The sequence below is a fragment of the Dunckerocampus dactyliophorus genome, chromosome 7, assembly GCF_027744805.1.
Source record: "Dunckerocampus dactyliophorus isolate RoL2022-P2 chromosome 7, RoL_Ddac_1.1, whole genome shotgun sequence".
Lineage (NCBI taxonomy): Eukaryota > Metazoa > Chordata > Actinopteri > Syngnathiformes > Syngnathidae > Dunckerocampus > Dunckerocampus dactyliophorus.
In genome coordinates, this window is record NC_072825.1 from 7,677,452 (window position 1) to 7,697,288 (window position 19,837).

Here is a 19,837-nt window from a genome sequence, read left to right on the forward strand (position 1 = left end):
GAAAAGTAAAATAAAAAGGAAAGCAAGAAGTAACTTTGTTATGTAATATACTAAATTAATCTCTCTTAATTATGCATGATTATGCCATTCATGTAATATTGACATTTCTGCAGTAAATTCATTAAAATAAAATGAAAATAATACCTGTGACTCACTGCGATGGTCTGATACATATTCGTTAAAATAAATACACACAACATGAAATACATACGCATAATGTAAAAAATACTTAATTACAATAAAAAAAAACATGAGGATGTAAACGGCAGACCTTGAGACGACAGCCTTCATAAATAAACGATGTTGCTGACTAAATGTTCGATGCAATCATAATTTAACTGCTATATAATACAGTATGTAAATATATATGTCTGCTTATTTTATAGTATTCATAATTACTCATGATTCATAATTGCTAATGGTTATTATTGAAATTAAAACGTTTGAAATTCAACCAAGAGGTGCCTGCTTTAAATCAACATGATACTCTAACGAAATGTGCATGTAAACATTTAATAATAATAATAATAACATGGAATAATAGTTTTATAGTGATAAAGTGATATTTTGGTTGACAGGTGTAATTTAACTGCAATTTAATGGCAAGACATAAATATTAAGCTCCCTCGCTTTAAAATGTACATTTTTAGTGTAGCGAGTCTACAAAAAACACACTTTCAAAGTTTCTGTGAAGCGCGCGATGCTGTGCAAAGTTGCATCTATTGACGGCATGCTGAGGGGGGAAAGCAACAACAACACGGGTGTGTACCCATTGATCGCCCTCTTAATCTGCAATAGTTACATGCATGTATTGATTGACAAACACTGTTTATCTGCAACATATACCGCCACAGATCATTGATGGGAGTGTACATTGGATGCATGCACGGTGCACGTTGATGCGCATCAAAAGATAAAAGAATCCAAACGTAAACAAATATCAAAATGTTTGATTTTTTTCCATTTGATATCCCTGCGAGGAAAACACAAATAATTGATGAAAGCCTGGATTTGTTGGAGGTAAGTAGGAATTCAAAGTTATCCCAATAAAAAAAAGCACTGCAACTTGAGACAATACAGCCGATGAAGACTTAAAATGTTCTAGTTGGTTTTACAGACAGCCACGAATGTAAAACACACACATATTAAACGCTGTATGTGTGCGTGTGTGTGTGAGTGTGAGAGCGAGAGTGCGTGTTTAATTGACTGATGGAGGTGAGTGCTTGAACAAATAGAGACACTTAAAGAGGCTAATCCGGGCCAACGCCGACAGCTCAACCAGCGCACCCTTTTACCTCTCAACCGGGAACATCTCCAAAATTGTACTATTCAGCACGCTGGTGCTAGACATGTACTTCAGAATTCTAAACTTTAAACATGCAAACATGCGAATTATAGCAATCGTGCGTAAATTACGCATGGCTCAACTTTTGTCATCATTTTGTCATCTTAAGAAAAGTATCCAAAAAAACAAAACAAAAGACGCCGATAATACAACACATACAAAACACGTGCCAGGGTACACTTTAAGTAACTCGCAACTTTGTCTTGCATACCAAAATACAGAAGTGAAGCAAAAAGGAGGAATAAATAAAGGAGGATGTGAACGATCAGCAAACATACCTTCTGATGGGGTGTTTTTTAGGGAGCGCACGTAAAGCTGTCAGTCTATCCAAACGCGCGCACCGAGCCTGCGAGCAGAGAGATAACACTACCAACCTGAACCCCGGGAACAGAGCAGAGGCAGGCGGAGGAGGTAGGAAGGGAGGGAGGGAGGTAAGGAGGGAGGAGGAAGGAAGGAGAGCATTTCTCTCTCTCTTTCTCTGGAGTGTGTGCGTGCGTGTGTGTGTGTGTGTGTGTGTGTGTGTGTGTGTATGTGTTCGTGTAGTTAATTAATAAATCCCCATTCGCAGTGCCTCGGGTCGGTTTGTTTTCCCCGGTCGACAAGCCGAGAGGAAGGAGAATTTGAAGTAGGATTCGACCCGTTTCCGCTCCTGTGTCTCATATATGAGGCCTGTGTGTGCGTGTGTGTAGGAGAAGGAGAAAGCAGTGTGATGGTGCTGTTGTGTTCTCTTAGGACCACAAGAGTCCCCCCAATCCTCCCACCTAGCACCAAAGAGTCAGACTACACTTCTGGGACCCGAAAAGTCTCTGCAGTGAATCAGACAGTAAGGACTTGGTTCTAAAAGTGACAAGAAAAGCAACCAAAACAACTATACAGTACATATACACTCACACACATCAACAATAACCTTATAAAGGAAGTACAATTTCTTTTTGAATTTTGAATTAGTTTTACACTTTAAAATACCTTGGTAAACCGACATAAGTCAAACGTTGGGGTCAGCAGGACTTGTTTCATTTACGTCCAGAATGGTTCAAGGCTCACTATACGAACCAAAAAGAGCAGAGGACCCACGACATTCTAAAAAGCAGTACTCCATGACAATATATTTCTTCAAGGGTAATTTATTTCCCAATTATTGTACAGCCACATAAAACAGATTTTAGTCATTTAATGTCAGCAGTGGCTCAGTCAATAAGGACTATAGACTCACAGTTTTAGGATTAGACCTGCTACAGATTCATTTGTAATATTTTCAAAGGTAGTTTGGTAACATTATGAAGTGTTATGATACAGAATTTAGCCATTAAATGTGGCAACGGGGGTTCGGTCAATGAGGGCTAGGACTGGACCTTTTGGGGGCTTAGGGACCAAAAGGTTGTAGAAAACAATGAAGTTCAGAGGGCCTACTATAAGCTAAAAAAAAAAAAGGTACCGATTTTTAAAAAACTTTTTTAAGATTTATGGCACAGCAGTGGCTCATGATATGATATAATAAATATGCTCAAAATGTTTTACAAAGCCAAAAGTTGACTTCCGTCAATCAGTTGATGGGGACAACAAAAACTCTGACTTTGGTCTTTGGTTTAGTCAGGGGTGCCCAAACTGCGGCCCGGGGGCCATTTGCGGCAAATGGCTGTTTATTGGTTTGCCGCAAAAAACTTTAACAAAAACATTTTTCAAAAAAACTGCAAAAATGTGAACATCAGGGGTAATTTTAAAGGATAAAGTCAAAATATGAAGACAAAAATTGTAATCTACCAAGAAAAAGTTTTATAGGTTAATGCTTTTATGAGGGAAAAATAGCATTTTGTTAGCATAAACTTTAAATGTTAAAGAAAATAGAAATATTTTAAAAGTCGTAATTTCATGAAAAACAAACAAAACAAAAGGAAATTGTACATTTTTGGGAAATTAGGTTGTGAAAAAAGTTATGTTATGAGAATAAAGACAAAATATTATGGGAATAAAGTCATAATTCTGAGAACAAAATTGACAAGAGGAACATTGAAAGAGTTGGAAAAAAAATTAACGGCAGAAATGGAAAAAACAGCTGTCAGTTTACTTGAATAAAGTCAAAGTATTAAGAGAAAAAGTCATATTCTAGCAAGAAAATAAGTCCCAATTTTATGAGAATAAACTCGTAATATTATGATGAAAAATTCCGTCATTTTAGTAGCACAAAGCTGAAACATTAAAGAAAAACGTCTATTTTTTAAGCCATAATATTAGAAGAAACAAACAAAACAAAATGTTTTTTGCTGGGTTTTTTTATTTGGTTGGGAAAAAGTTGTATTATGGGAATAAAGTCAAAAGATGGGAATAAAATCATAATTATATGAGACTTAAAAAAGAAAGTTGAAATATTTGGAAAATAAATTTAAAAAAAACAGCAACACTTTTTCACCTACATCACAAAGCTGAGATGCATTTTTTTGTGTTAAATATCTGAAACTTCTCAGCATATCTACATCAAAGTGACCATTGCATCTTTTCATTCTTCAGCATGTGGCCCTCGGTGGAAAAAGACACCCCTGCTTTAGGGAGTGGAGGGCTGTTGAGTCGGGACCGAAAAACTTCAGATGACACACTATGACCTAAATTGAGGTACCACTTTTGAACAAATAAGATTTGTTGGGCCACACGGTGGTCTCGTGGTTAGCACGTTGGCCAATACAGGAACAGCCTGGAGATCGGGAAGACCTGGGTTCGATTCTCCCTTGGGCATTTCTGTGTGGAGTTTGCATGTTTTCCCCGTGTGCGTGTGGGTTTTCTCCGGGTGCTCCGGCTTCCTCCCACATTCCCAAAAACATGCAGGTGAGGTTAATTGGCGACTCTAAATTGTCCATAGGTATGAATGTGAGTGTGAATGGTCGCCTGCGATTGGCTGGCGACCAGTCCAGGGTGTACCCTGTCGCCCGAAGTCAGCTGGAATAGGCTCCAGCATGCCCCCGCGACCCTAATGAGGATGAAGCGGTATAGAAAATGGATGGAAGATTTGTTGGTTGACAGTTGACAGTTACTAAACTGCTCAGTCATTAGATGGGGGAAGCAGGGCCTCAGTCAATAAGGAACAACAAATTTATGACAAATCCCTGCGTCAGCTTGGATAGGCTGCAGTATACCCACGACCCTCGTGAGGATAAGCGGCATAGGAAATGGATGGTGTTCAAAGTGATTAAGAAAGTCCTAGTCGATTTCTCAACTTCTATGAATCAGTCAATGGGCACAGCAGCAGCTCAGACTGAGGAATGTGTTCTTAGTATTTGTCTTTGGGACAAGTTTTAAGGCTCAGTAGGGACCAAACAAAAGTAAGACCCACAATTAACTAAAACGAATACCAATGGACATTATGTGTAGCCGCATGAAGGGAGGACAAAGTGGTCACTTTGGAAAGCCTTAGTCAACTGCAATTAGTCAGTAAGGACTTGGCTCTACATATCGGATCTTACAAGACCCACTAAGAATAGGTCGTAATTAACAAGAGTGCAACATTCATTTGTGAACACATGATAAAGCCTTAATAAACTGGTATTAGTCATTAGGTGGGGGGCGGCAGTCACTCAGAACTGGAAGGTTGTAAGCGCGACTAACTATGAACTAAGGACTTGGCTTGGAGATCGTAAAACAGAGGATTGATACTACTGTGGCAGATAAGGACAGATGGAGGCCTCTTCTTTGTAAAAACGTCAGTTGATCCCAACAATAACGTCAAACAAGCATCTGTTCTTAGGAAACCCTTGAAGTGTGCTAACAAGAGGTCAAGCCCTATAGTGGCTTCAGGCTTGGCTTTCACACAAGATTCGGGGCCGTGGTCAATAAGTTTGTTCAGTTTTAGTGCAGCAGCGTCCACATTATGATGGAGCGAGCCATGCTTCTTCAACTCTGAGCACCCTTATCGACCCTGCTCTTAACTCGCTTTAATTATTTAATTGATCCCTAATCACCGGCTTGATAATCGATTAGGTAAACCAATGGAGTGCAGAGAGCTGGAGTCTATATGACAAGGAGATCAAGGGGAGAGGAACAGCAGGTGAAAGAGTTAAAGGGAGTGCCAGATAGCAAAGGAAGACTGCTGGACTCTGCTGGTTCTTGAAGTTTCAAGTACCAAGCCGTAACATTCGGTAGGATATCAGTTTGTGAAATGTATTTCTATTTAGTGGAAAAGGTTATGATCGGTACCACCGTAGTCAGCTGTTAAGACTGTAGGTACTGTATATACACTCACTGGATCCTCCATGAGCTACACCTAATTTACACCAATTTAATGAGATCCAATACAAGAGGGTGATCTTAAATCCTGCCTTCTGTTTTGTTGGGAAACCAAAGTGGATGGTAAAAGTCGTAATCTTGAGGTAAAAATATGCATCCAAAATCAAATTTGGAGCTTGAACTGCTGCCATGCATGCTACATCACGCAAGACGTCAGCAAATCTTGCAACAATTGAGTTGAGCCTTAGCATCAAAGGATTAACTGCACATTTGCTTTTTCTTTGGATTTTTTTTCAGCAACACTGAAGGCGTCACTGAATGCTACAGCGTCACAGTGCTGGCGTAAGCCACGCTGGCTCGCTTCTCCCCCTTTAAACCCTCCGGCGGAGCTTGACGTGCACCGCCAAAAAAACTAAACATCTAACCTTGTGTCAATGGCAACGCGTACCGTTTTTCAGTACATTATTTCGGGTATGTAGACTTTCCTGTTTTACTATAATGGGTAATACGAGTGTAATGGTGACTGAAGGGGTGTTATTTCATGTACAGAGGACTCTAATAATGTTAAAATCTAGATTTAAAAGGTCGTTAATAGGTTGTCTATGCTCCAACTATGAAAACAATATTTTTATATAGAAGGAATCCTACTTCGTGCAAATTCACTTATCATGGTTGGGTCCGGAATCAATTAACTGTGATAAACGAGGGATTGTTAGCATGTTAACTAAAAATGGTCATGGTTTTATGTGTTTTGCACATGCTTAACAATTTACATTTAGGAATAACAAAAACGGTTTAAGGGCAATGTACAACTTGGTTATCTCCTTAATTGTCATGACATCCTTTATTTCTGTATGTTCAGTTTTCCAGTGCTTCAAGGTAAAGGCTCTGAAATGGAAGTCATCTGGAATCTTTATTGGGACTCTGTTATCGGTCTGCTGAGCTAGAGACCCAAACATTAGCAGGAGAAGAATAGAAAACATTTACAGCCTCTTTTAGTTACAAGAATTTCAACTTATTGCACCTGAAATGTGATTACAGTGGTGCCTTGCTAAACGTCATTAACCCCTTCCAGAAGGTCAGACTCAAACCTAAACAGACTTTATACCAAAACTAATTTCCCATAGAAAATAATGTAAAACCAATTACTTTGTTCAAGGCACCCAAAAATGTTAGCACAAAATACATTTTATAGATAACAATTATAGTTCTACATGCAGAAAATGATGCAAAAATAATTCCAAATGACAGATGAATGCACAACTGAACATTTACCTACTTTTATCACTTTTACCTAGCGGTAGTTTTGTTGGTAATTCCCCACAAAATCATCAATTAACAAAATAACACCTAATAAATACATTATTCTGCTGCAACCATAATTTGCAAAAATGTAAAAAATATATCAAACTAAGTATCAATGTTGTAGAACCATTAAATATATACCTTGCTGTGAAATATAGAAAAAAACAAACAAACAACTAGTGATGTTTGTAAGTGTGGCAGCAAGGATGCTTGATGAGGTGTTTGGTGACGTGTACTATGTTTACCTCTGGATGCCGCGAACATGCTGCAGTAAGTTTGAATGCTTATGTTTTGTTGTTGGAAACAGAAATGAGTGTTATGGATGTAAAATGAGACGGGCAGAAACACAGAGTGTCACCTTTGATGTGCCGCCGAGTTGATAGACTGTCACGCGGGAACAGAAGATGTGTATGTATGTACAGTATGTCTGTGCACTGCAGCCCATGATGGAGCTACCTCTGAGCCATACCTCTGAAATAACGGTCTTCTCTTTATTTTTAAAAATTGGAGGTCTTGCACCCATGTCTCGGTACGGCCCATCGCCTTTGTCTTTTTTTTTTTGTGCGGCCCATGTATTTTGTTACGTCGTGTATCTCTCTTTAGCATAGCAAATCGGATATAAAGAAACGCGACCCGCACAAGTATCACGAGATTTCGTCTTTGGCGCGTGATCCAAAATGGCGGCGTAAACAAACCGCATGGTATTTTTGACGCTCAACAAGCGGGCGAACGCAAGCCAAGGCAAAATTTTAGCAAATTTTTTTTTGGGATGTTAACCAAAAACGCTCTAACCGGGGCGGACGTTAACCGAGGTACCACTGTATTTTGCACTACCTCAAATGCAAACTGTTTTCATGAAAGGGGTAGTTCGGATTTTTTGACATGAAGTTGTATGACATCCCCATCAGCATTGTAGTCCGTTAACGGTTTACCGCCCACTTGATCTCCTAAGTCCAGTTTTGGTCAGATTTCCGTGATGAAGAACATAGTTCCGCTTAGTTGGTGGGCACAATTAAGTAAAGAGTTTGGCTTCTGAAACGAATATGCGTTCAAAAGAGCAATACATTTCCATCACAAAAATGCCTTCTCAAAAAAAATCAAACCTCACAAAATGCTCGGCGTTATACTTGTCTTCCGCCGTATCCCTGCGCACTGTCGCCTGTGCGTTCATGTGTATGTGACAAAGACATTTGCATCTTCTTCCGCTGTGGAGCGCCGAGCGTTTTGTGACGTCTGGTTTCACAGCGGCTAATGTCTGATGGCCTACTTGTGTGTCTGTGTGCGTGTGTGTGAGAGAGAGACACCTGGGTTGGACTATGTGACAGAGTGGGCAGGCTCGGGAAGAGGATGAATAACTGACCTATCACATCCCCATTGACTGAGTTAATTAATATAAGTAGAGGCGAGGATTCTTAGCTCACTTTTCACAGTATGGATTTGCTGTCTCCTCACATTTGGCGGCTTTTATGTCCATTCGATGCAAATCCAATGTCTTCTGTCCCGGGGCCTGATCGTGACAGCTAATTTTGGCACGCCGGGCCGCGTTTTGACGGCTGCGCGTTTTTATTGGGGGGGAGCGCGCACTACGCGAGCCCCGTGTGACGGATTGATATAGCATCTCACGTGAAGGGATGTCCAATAGAGGCAGAGTGAAGTGTTAAAAGGACGGTGGATACCATGCGGTCCTTTGTTTTCCTCATGCGGGGGGAATTAGAGAGAGTAAGGAAGGACACTAAGGACAGACAAGGAAATCTTCATAGAGTCTTTTGAGTCTTCTTCCAGATGCTTTCTTCTTTGTGGGAGAGGGAGAGGGGGGTGATTGGTGGGGTTTGTGGTGGGGGGGTGACACAAGCGGGACAGACAGGAAGACAGGAAGAAGAAGGTGGGAAATGGAGAGAAAATGAAGGGAAAGAAAGCAAGAAAGAGCTCCACTGCCTAGTCTTAATCTGAGCTGTTCTGATCAATAGCCCATTTCCCATTGTTGCCAGAGCCGTTCGATCGCTACACCGCGGAATTAACACACCCACTTTAATCTAGGGGGAGAGGAGCGAGGGGAAGGATGGAGGTGGAGGCTGGGGGTTAAGGGGGCGAGCGGGGGAGCAGCTGTGGAGGCATTCTCAAATGAAATCAAATCTAATTGTTATCACTGTAGCCGCCGCACTTATTACCAGCACTGTTAGAAATTATCCTCTTCTTACGCCGCTCTTCTTGTGGCGCAAACTGGACGTAAATAATCAAAATTAGAGTTTATTCGTTTTGTTTCGCCCCGCCGTAGATTGGATTGAGAGGTTGGGCAGAGGTGGGGGTTTGGGGGTTGAAAGGGCAAGTCTAATTCCTGAGTGGACACAGGAACCAGGGTTTGTGGTCAGATAGACTGCACCGTGATCCAAGAAAACATATTTTACCACATGCAGAAACACTTCACCACGCGCTACAGTGCGGTTCTATGAACAGTGTTGGCCAAAAAAATAATCACTTATAGTTACTAGTTACTTTTCCAAAAAAGTAATTGAATGAGTAACACTGTTACTCCTTCATAAATGCAATTAGCTACCAGAGAAAGCAAGCATTGCGTTACTTTTTTTTGAAAAACCTTCAAATATCTGGCATGTGCTGTAAAGAACTTGTTTTCCCATGTCTTCGCATCACTGTGATTGGTGGAGAATGAGGAAGAGTCGTGTGGGTGTGGAGATGACAGAGAGATAGTGTGCAAGTCGTAGATATACGGCCTTGGACTAGAGCATTGCTGTTGACGTGTTAAGGTCAGAATAAAGTTCAAAAGTCCCCCGGGGACTTGTCTGACCTTTCAGATACATTTCAGCTCCAAGTCTTAGTACATACGGAATGATTTTTCCTAAAATTTTTAACCTATTTTTCACAAAACTCAAAATTATATTTTGCACACATGCCAACCAGACATCTGGGGGAAATTTACTACCCTTTGAGAGGACAAGAAAAGTAATCTCCAAAAAACTCATAACAGATCAACTTCAGTCTTAGTAAAAAAAAAAAAAGACTTTTTATTATTCTAACCCTTTAACAGCTCATTTGATTCAATGATGTCACTGTTTTTATTTTGAAAAATACATATACAATGAGTTATTTTCCATATAATAATTGTTAGGGTGCTGGGGATTTTTTTTTTTTTTTTTTTTTTAAGATCAGACTTAAATATACATACGACTAGTAACAAAATTGCTGTTTTTTTTGGAGTGTCCAGTTCTTAATTTACTACCCTTTGAGGTCGGGAACAGGACAAAAAAAAGTTCCATTGACTCCCATTATAACCACAATTTCTGAACACACAGTCATTACACAATATAGACAGGGGTCAACTGTATGTGTATGTGTCAGTAGTATGTGAAAACAGCTGTTTTTAATCACAGTTTTTATTAAAAAGGGACCCCTGAGTGTTACAAAAAGAGCGCAGACTCTGCGTACCTCCATATAAATCACGTGCAAAAGTAATGGCGTTATAATGTTTAAAATAGTAATGAATTAGATTACCCATTACTGGAAAACAATAAGGCACGACCAAAATAATAAACACTGTTAAATCAGCACCTCGCTGCACAGTATCAAAACTGAGCAACATTGTCTTTGGAAAAAAAAAAAAAAGGAAAAGGCAACGCTACTTTTTCCTACAATCTCAAAATAATTTAGTAAGAAAATTAAAAAAATGAGGGAGCTGCTTTTATATCATTTTGCCACAAAAAAGCTACGCCATCTCACAAGAATTTAGCAGCACATTTTTTGCAGTCGTCTGAAACGTCACTTTACCAATCATTTAAGTACATCATAATCCTACTAATATTGCATTCTATTACATTACGACAATGTAATGGAAGAGTAGAATGCATTCTTGTGATTCGAATTTATTTTTAGTGTAAACATGACATCAAATGCTCCAAAATGTTTTTTGCAGCATTCCTCCGGCAGCTGCTGCATGCCCACTGTGATTGTTCTGCTTTCATTTGTCCATGTTTGGTGTATAAAGTGTATGAGATCGATTGCTGCCTCAATACGGATGAGAATGTGCTTGGGCTTATCGACGTGTTGAGATTTTTTTTGTACTTTGTGACACCACTTTTTTATATTATCAACGCGCTTTATAAGGACTAATTACTTTGTTCAGGTTTCACTACTTTCATGACTGCCTGATCTCATGAATCCAACACTGGAGTTAAGTACGACATACAGTATATCTCTGTTAATCAACTATACTTTCACAAATACTTCAACAACAGGACATATATTCTATGATTTAGGACTTAATTTCACAGAAAAACCAACATTAAATGTCATCAGACATGAATTTCAACAGTTGAAAGTACTGTGAAACAAGCACACCGACACTGTAAAGCAGGGTTCCCCCAACTGAGGGTCGGAAGCCAAAATGGGACGCTTGGCAATATTTATTGGGTCGCTAAATGTCAGTTAAAAGCTGTAAGTCATTTTATAAATCATCAAACTTGCCCGACATATACCATTATACTGTATATCACATACAAAAATGTAACATTAAGGAGTCGGACATGAGGACACAAACATTAGCAACAGTAGCATAGCTATGTGAGCTCCAGTGCTAACATTCTAACAGAAACATCACGCTCGGTTAGCCTAATCGCTGAAAAAAAAACAGCTTCCACATCTGTAGCTGACTTACGGATCGTTGGCAAAGCCCCGGCCTTTTTTTATGAAGATGTTTCGCAAAGCCTGCTTATTTTTTTATTGTTTACAAACTGTCCTCTGTGAAGTGGCGCGTGTATACACGGGGCAGGCTCATCGAGCTAGGGGTCAGAGTGTTACGTCCATGAAGGAGGAGGTTTCTCCTCCGTGACGTCATAGAAATATGCTTCACTTCAAAAGTGACTGTTTGAGCGCCTCTTCTGTCAGTGGAGCAAACAAGTGAAGGAGATGATTTTTCTCATGTTTGGTGCTCATAAACGGGCTCCAAAGACACACAGAACATCTTTAAAGCCAGTTTTGCAAAACAGGGGACCTTTACGTAGAGTACATGTAGGAATAACATATAGTACTAGTCCGATATACGTAGTAACCATCACGTGACTACTGTCTTTGGGGAAAAAAGTTAAGTTTCACTACAACAGAAGCAAAATTACACAGCTTCCACAGATCTACTCCTCCATTACTAAAAAGAACACATGTGCATTGCAAGTGCCACCACTGAATATTATCGTCTACATCTTCAGGTGACGCCAGCGGATTATTTACTCACTGCATTCCACTGAGACAGCTCCAAGGGTTCTTCCCCGCCACCCGCGGCCACACTAGCGCCCAACTTTTCCCCCTCCAATCCATTCTACTTACTCCAGTCCTTTTGAAGTCATTTCATAACAGAGCAATTTTCTCGTTAGCGTTGGGCTTTAATTGTGTGTAATTAAGCATGCTCCGGCGGTATAGGGAGCGCTGTTCGGAGAGGGGGACTTTGATGAGGGCTTGAGGGGGAAATTAGTTGTAGTTCAGCTGTGAAATATGGGGTTAAGTGGGATACCAAGTAGGCAAAAAGAAGGAGCGAGAGGGCGGTCAGTGACTCAAAAACATGGGAATGGAAAAGAAAGCAGCAGCGAGTGCAGTGGAAAAGGAGTGTTAGTGGAAAGATCAGAAAAAGAAAATGCAGAAATCTCCCCCTGAATGTTCTGAACTCCTGTCGTCATGACATGGATGTAGCCCAACTTCACACAGCAAACCAGTTGAACCAGAATCAACAATGCCTCTGGTGGTTGCAGCCAAGCCGAGTACTCCATCTTCCCTCAGCTGACTTAAAAAAACATGATTAATCAACAATTCATTCAACAAAAGCCACGGAATTCTTAATGGATCGTCTTCACTGTTAGCACCAATGTCCCCTCTAACCTGCAGGTGTGCGCAGTCGTGCACTGTTCTCCCGTTTTCAGCGCACAAAATAAAATCCAACTTGAGCTGTAAATGAAATGAACACATACTTTATTCTGTACCATTTTTCAATGGAACTCCGTGACAGCCGACAACAAGCTTCGGCAAGATATAAAGCAATGACGAACACTCTCCAGCCAATGATAACATCCCGTTTGCACGTTTCTACGAACGCAGCCAATCAATTCATGAAGAGCACGTTACGTAGTACATGCCGCTGTTTTGCAGCTTAGCTTATACTGTAGCAGCTGGTGCAGCGCAGTTAAGAGTGCTAAATGCTGCTTGCTAACCCTATCTGAAAACAAAGGGGCGGGAAAAAAAATACAGTCATCCTTCGTTTATCGCGGTTAATTGGTTCCAGACCCGACCGTGGTAAGTGAATTTCTGTGAAGCAGGATTCCTTCTATATAAATGAAATCTTTTTATAGATAGACCACAGAAAGCCTGTTTACAACCAACACCCCTATAGTCACCTTTACACTTGTATTACTCAATATAGTAGACAAAATAAATAAATAAGTAAATAAGCCATTTAAGACATAAATATGACTTCTGCTCGTTTGTGTTACTACAAATGTGTTCCCTAGGGGACCTGAAAGAGAGGCGTACAGAAAGTGGCGCCGGGGGTTTAGAGTTGAGTTTCAGTTTTGCGTGGGTAACGGCCGCAAAAGTAGCTCATGCTTTTATTAGGGATTATTGTGCCTGTCGTGAGATCATTCAAACCTGCATTAAAAGCCTGTTGTTCCGGGGATCAAGTCTGACTCTTGCGTGTCTCACCAAACAGTACAGGAACAGTACTGACACCTATTAAACACCGCAGAATACTACATTTCATCAATGTCTTTGAATGCGTCTTTTGAATGCTTTATATTTGTATTTTAGTTCATTTAGCCATTTTTATGCTTGCTTAATTTAGGCAAAAAAAAAAACTTAACATTTGCTAAAATATGCATATTTTTGGACTAATAATATGCCTGATTCAACCATGAAACCGAATAATTTATTATACTTTATTTTATATTATATATTAGATTTTTGAAAAACTGTGAAAGTGAAGCTACAAAATTCTAACTGCGATATGGCGAGCGACCACTGTATGACGCTTTTGAAAAACTTTGCCCAGCGTAAAGACTTTCCACAACGTCCTTTTTCAGAGATGCCACAATTGTTGATGTTATCTCATTTTAAAAAATACCTACACACAAAAATTCCAATGCCCATGAAACTATGGAAAATTAATTAATAAATAAATGACCGCTGTTTCGTGGTTGACTATGTAAAAAAATAAGTAAAAAAATATTGAGGACAAGTGATACAGTATGTAGTATTCTGGCCACTAGACGTCAGTAATGGTATATTGATGAGACATGACATTAAATTAGATCAGAATTAAAATTTAATTAAATGGAGTCAGCCATGGCATGTCCGGCGTGACATAGTGAAAAGAAGTTCTCCTCCCATTCTGTGTGGAAGTGGTACTTTTTTTTCTTCTTACTTTGTCCTTCTTCCCCACTCGGTTTGAAACCCTTTCTTAAGTTAAGAATAAATCAATTCGAGGATAACTAGTTAGCTTGGTAGCATGCTATGTTTAAAGCGCCGGCCGTCTCTTATGTACCTACAGTGATCCCGTGGCCTGCACAATGTGGTGTAAACACAGAATAATAGGAGCGTAAAGGAGACTATAAGGGTGTTATTGCATGTTAACAGGGCTCTAATAATGGTAAAAATTGTATTTAAAAAGTCATAAACATGTTTTCTATGCTGTAACTACAAAAATATTACATTATTAATATTAAATCCTACTTTGCGGAAATTCACTTATCGGGGCTGGGTCGATCTGGTACCAATTAACTGCGATAAACAAGGCACGGCTGTATAAGTGTTGATTTACTATCCACTATAAATGACTCAACACACAGCCATTATTGAGGGAAAGGCTTCTTGAGACGTCATCTGTGCTTCTGTGAAGAAGGTGTCGGACGTTTCACTCCTCATCCGAAGAGCTTCGTCAGTGAACTAACAAGTGCTCAACCTTGAGGTTTAATTTGGACCCTGTGTTCAGCAGGTTACTGAGACCAAAACCCACAGCTCTTAGTCATGCAAATGAAGTGGAGCCAGGGCCGAGCCAGAACAATAGATGCTAACGAGCCAGTATCAGAGTCGTTCATACCCAACTACAGGGAGCTACACTTCCCCGTGATCGGAGGTGCTAATGGCAGGAGAGGATTAGACCACAACTCCGCCCAGGCTTAGTGTAAGGAACCAATAGGAGGAGGGTGTTGGCACACCAATTCCGCCCACTCTTACTGTATTTAAGGCCTAGGCTACCAGCACTTATTAGTTCGCTGACGAAGCTCTTTGGATGAGGAGCGAAACGTCCGACACCTTCTTCACAGAAGTACAGATGACGTCTCAAGAAGCCTTTCCCTCGATGGACAACTCCTGTACGACTGAGAGCCTACACAGACACACAGCCATTATTGTCTAAATAACTGGCAACACAAGTGAGTACCAGGATAAATGTGTCAAGCATGGTGAAGGGTCATGGTCTGGGGCTGCATGAGTGGTACCAGCACTGGGGGAGATGTGGTTCATTGAGGAAATACATCAATCTTAATCTAAGACTTTATAATTGCTGGTTACTATTTGTGTAAATACAAGCGTCTTCAACCAAAATCCTCAAGTGGCTCCAACTGTCTTAACATAATGTCACCCTTGATGACAGCGTACAAATGGAGCTTCTTGCCCCTTGTATCCGCTAATGATTTTATTCGAAAGCCCATAGCAGCTATAAAAGTCAGCGTGTCCATAAAGCACATGAACGATTGGAGCTATTGACTGTACCGTGACGTGCTCAGCGGATGACAACCAACTCCGCTGGGCCCTTTATGAGTCCTTAATCCCCCGATGGAACAGCCCCCAAATGACTATAATGAACTTGTTAAAGCCTCCATAAATATTGGCTCCCGCGCTCAGCAATCGTTTCAGCAGCTCCTGAAAGCAAACAAGTGGCTGTAGGCGTCAGAGGTATGTTGCGGCTAATGCCTAATCAATGAGGGGATGCTCCCTCGCAGTGTCTTTATTCATACACAGAACTGTGGGGAATAATGTGGCCGGGATGAGCACAATAATGATTCACATTGATGAACATACAATCAGCATGGACGGCAAACATTCTTACAGGAAGGTCTGAAACAGCGGCAATATTGATTGGGAGACCTTAAAAGCGAGTAAAATTCACTATGAAAGTACAGTAAAGAACTCTGATTACTTTAGCTTTCGTCATTAATCCATTCCAAACGGTCAGACGACAACCGAAAGGTATGAAAAACAAATCCTTTTGGATGGAAGGTATCCGTAAAGCAGCAGCAGGTACAATCATTTCACTCACGGGTCCAGCTCAGTACAACGTGTCTCTGTGAAACCGTTCCCCTTGCAACCTGTATTAACTAAGGAACCTTTACATTACAATCCTATGGCAGACGCTGCCTTCGTACTTTGCTACGAGTTCTTTCTTGAATTCAATAGTGTTTCTCACCTTCTTTATCAAAGTTCTGGCACTTTGTTTTTTGCAGCCATTCAAAGAAAATGTACAGAACACTTAAAAACGACACAGTGCGCCTGACATCAGTGCTTGGAAGAAGGAAGAAAGGAGACAGATACATAGTTCATCAGACATATTTTTGCAGAAAGCTGAATCGCACTAAAACTGGAGCATACAAAACAGAGGTTCCACTGGAAACATGTTCTGTTCTTAATGTGTAATCAAAGCTTGTTTCTGTTATTTAACTATTACTGCCACAATTTACCAGTTTTTGTTTTCTTATACTACAGTGCAACCCAGAGGTGTGGACTCCAGTCACTATTTTGATGACTTTGGACTGGATTTGACAATATCATCAAAGATTATGCAACTCGACTTGGACATCAATGACATGACATGACTCGGACTTTAATCAGATGACTTGAGAATAGTTGAGATTTTCAGTGAATGCGTTGAGTAAAATATGTCCCCATTCAAAGTATCCAACTAACGTGATCGTTACGTCATTTCCAGCAAGACAACATATTTTCCCTTTGAATCTGCATCATTGAATGCATCTATTAATGGCCAATCAGGTTTAAGAACAAACACCAAATGTGGGGATTACATAAATCCTGAATGCAATGTCACACGGGTATACGTACATATCACACTGGTCTTATTTTAAATAATATTTTAAACAATAAATCTCAAAACGCATTTATCATATTTGTCAAATAGAACAGACATTACATTAACATAACATTACATTGACTTGACCTGTCTTGTTTGATTTGAGACTTGACTTGGACTTGGACATCTTTACTTGGGACTTGAGATTAAAGACTTGACTTACTCGAGACTTGCAAAACGCTAACTTGCTTCCACCTCTGGTGCAACCTAACTGGAAATTTTCAAGAAAAATAAGCTTTTAAAGTTTGCGCAAAAAAGCAGTTTCAACTGCATGACATCACATGATACCTTAGCAAATCTTGCAAGAATTCAGCCTAGTGAGCATTTAAAGAATTAACTGGACAACAACTGTGCATTTTCTTTGCATTTGTGTGTTTTTTTTTATTTTGATTCCAGCGATCATGAAGTGGAAAAAAATGGGATGATCACCACAGAACTGCAAAGGAAACTTTTGCACAACAATGTGCTCGCACTTGAAGTGTTGATACGTTTCTTGACTTTAATGTCCATGTCGGTGAAAATGGAAACACTTTGTTTCTTCACACTACAGAGGAATTTAAACTGACATTTTCAGGAAAAGTAGGCTTTTGAACCCACACAAAAATCCAGAGTTTCAACTACATGACACCATGTGAGACAGACTTCAGCTCAGCGAGCATGTGAAAAAGTGACTACAAAATTGTGCCTTTTCTTTGGCTTTTTTGTGTTCTTTTATCGCAATGCTGGCAATGATAAAGGGGAAAAAACGCAAAGTCATCTTAGCAGATGGGAATGTGCATGCTTTGGAAGTTTCTTGCTTTTCATATCCATGTTGCTATCTCTTCACACGACACTGAACACCATACCACACATTTTCAGTAAAATGTTGCATATAAAGTCACAGGAAATCCAGTGTTCGAACCACTGTCACGCATGACAGGTCACATGATCTTGATGCATTTGGCTTTTTGTGATGCTGGCAAAGGCAAAGGGGAAATTGATGTGCTGACGACCATACTGTAGTACTGCAACGGGAACTTATTGCAACATAGGTGCATGCATCTGTCCTGGCTGCTCAGTACAATAAGGCTAAAGTGACAATAATACAAATCCGGAAAGTCGGCCGTATGTGAAGACACTCGACTCCAAGGCACATACGGCATTCTCACGCTCACCGGTGAGTACACAATTACTGTTGACTATGGTTATTATTTTAAATGATCATCATTAAATATTATTAATAAAGCAATGCTGAGCTAGACATGTTTATTGTAAGTAGAGATACTTTTAACCTGGTTTAAATAGAGATAATTACATGTGTTTATATGGAGAATGCATCTCACATCAAACACTTCTCTAGTTGGTACCATGTTTTTACACTTTACTCAATTGTCCACCTCTTTAAGGAGATGTATTTCTATTTCTTTTTTGTTTGACAAGAAAAAGGGGGAAGTGCTTACCTTCACTGATGTACCATCATGGACTTGACAGACAGCTTCCTCACTGATGGTAATGCAGGCAATTTCGCACAGAGCCTCTCTGTTGTAAAAGCACGCAGAGACACACCGGGGGGACCTATCAGAAGTTTATCATCGCTTTATGAGGCAAAAAAGTTGATGTGGGAGCCACAAAAAAAAAGTTGAAAGAGCAAAATGAAAAGGTAGGGGGTCGGGGGGTCTCCAGCGCAACTCAAGTGTTCAAAATGGGTTGGATTACATAAGCAAAGCCTTTAAGAAGAAGCAGGGGTGTGTGTGCGTGCATGTGTGTGTGTCTGTAAGAGAAGGAGGGACGGCGGTGGGAGGGTGAGAGAGGGAGGGGATCAGAAAATGCGTGTGTGTGTGTGAGAGAGAGAGTGGATCGATCGGGTTATAATTTTGTCCGAAGTGGGGTAGAAAATAAAGTTCATGGAGGAATGAAATTTGAAAACAGATGGCGAATCTCGCTGTCGTCCCCCTAAATAAGATTCGATCCCTGGGAATGGAGTGTAGACAATATTCGGTGGGACGTTTGATGAAAGTGACAGATTTTTCATTTTGGACATGTGGGGGTGAGGGGTGAGGGATGGGGGTGGGGGGTGATGGTGATGGTGATGGAGGGTTCATCTTATTTGTCCGCAGGATAGACACTAAACTTGGAAGAGTAGGACACGGTGTTTTCCCCCCATCCAATCCTGTCCTAACCCCATGTGTGCCCCTCTTTTAACCCCCCTCTCTTGCAAAGAGAGGCAGCGGGTGAGGCGAAGGGAGGCAAAGGGAGAGAAAACAAGAATACCAAATAAATGAGAAATTTTCGTACAGAGCCCGCTTCCGTGCGTTCCATGCTAGCAATAACAATTAAATATCGACCGCTTTCTCGGCCGGAGAGAACCTGAGATACCCGGAGACTGCCAAGTACCGGCACAACCCCCCCCTCTTTCTCCCCCCTCCCAACATATTCAGTCTGGCAATCACCCCCCCACCCTCCGCCCCCCATATACACCTCCTTTTCCTTCTAATCCAAGTCCATCAAGACAATCTGGTCTAATTTGGTGTATCTCATTTCTCTTGATTCTATCCCCGCAACCCTTTTCAGCACCACTTTTATCAGTGCTGATTTGGGGGTGGCCTCTTCAACAACAACCCCCTCCTTTTGTATTCCCCTTTAAGTAAGAGGACTTCCTAGCACCATGCATGTTAGTTTATCAATATCAATTATGGGATTGGGCCGTTAGCATGTTGGCCGCACAGTCAGGAGATCGGGAAGACCTCCTGACTCCAGATTAGGTTAATTGCTGACTCTAAATTGTCCATAAATATGAATGCGAGTGTGAATGGTCTATATGTGCTCTGCAACCAGTGTACCCCCCTCGCCCGAAGTTAGCTGGG

The 19,837-nt window shown here is 40.6% G+C and overlaps 1 protein-coding gene across 3 annotated transcripts in view; it reads right to left on the reverse strand.

Annotated features, from left to right (window-relative positions):
• Window positions 1-19,837, reverse strand: part of erfl1 (Ets2 repressor factor like 1) — a 127,672-nt gene that overhangs the window by 61,281 nt on the left and 46,554 nt on the right. The window contains exon 2 of one of the 3 annotated variants that reach the window (XM_054783062.1): window positions 12,740-12,805. The gene's annotated coding sequence lies outside the window, so the exon portion shown is untranslated. Of the gene's footprint in view, window positions 1-1,623; window positions 1,729-12,739; window positions 12,806-18,433; window positions 18,498-19,837 lie in introns of those variants that run through there. The other 2 variants (XM_054783063.1, XM_054783061.1) reach the window with 2 other exon arrangements.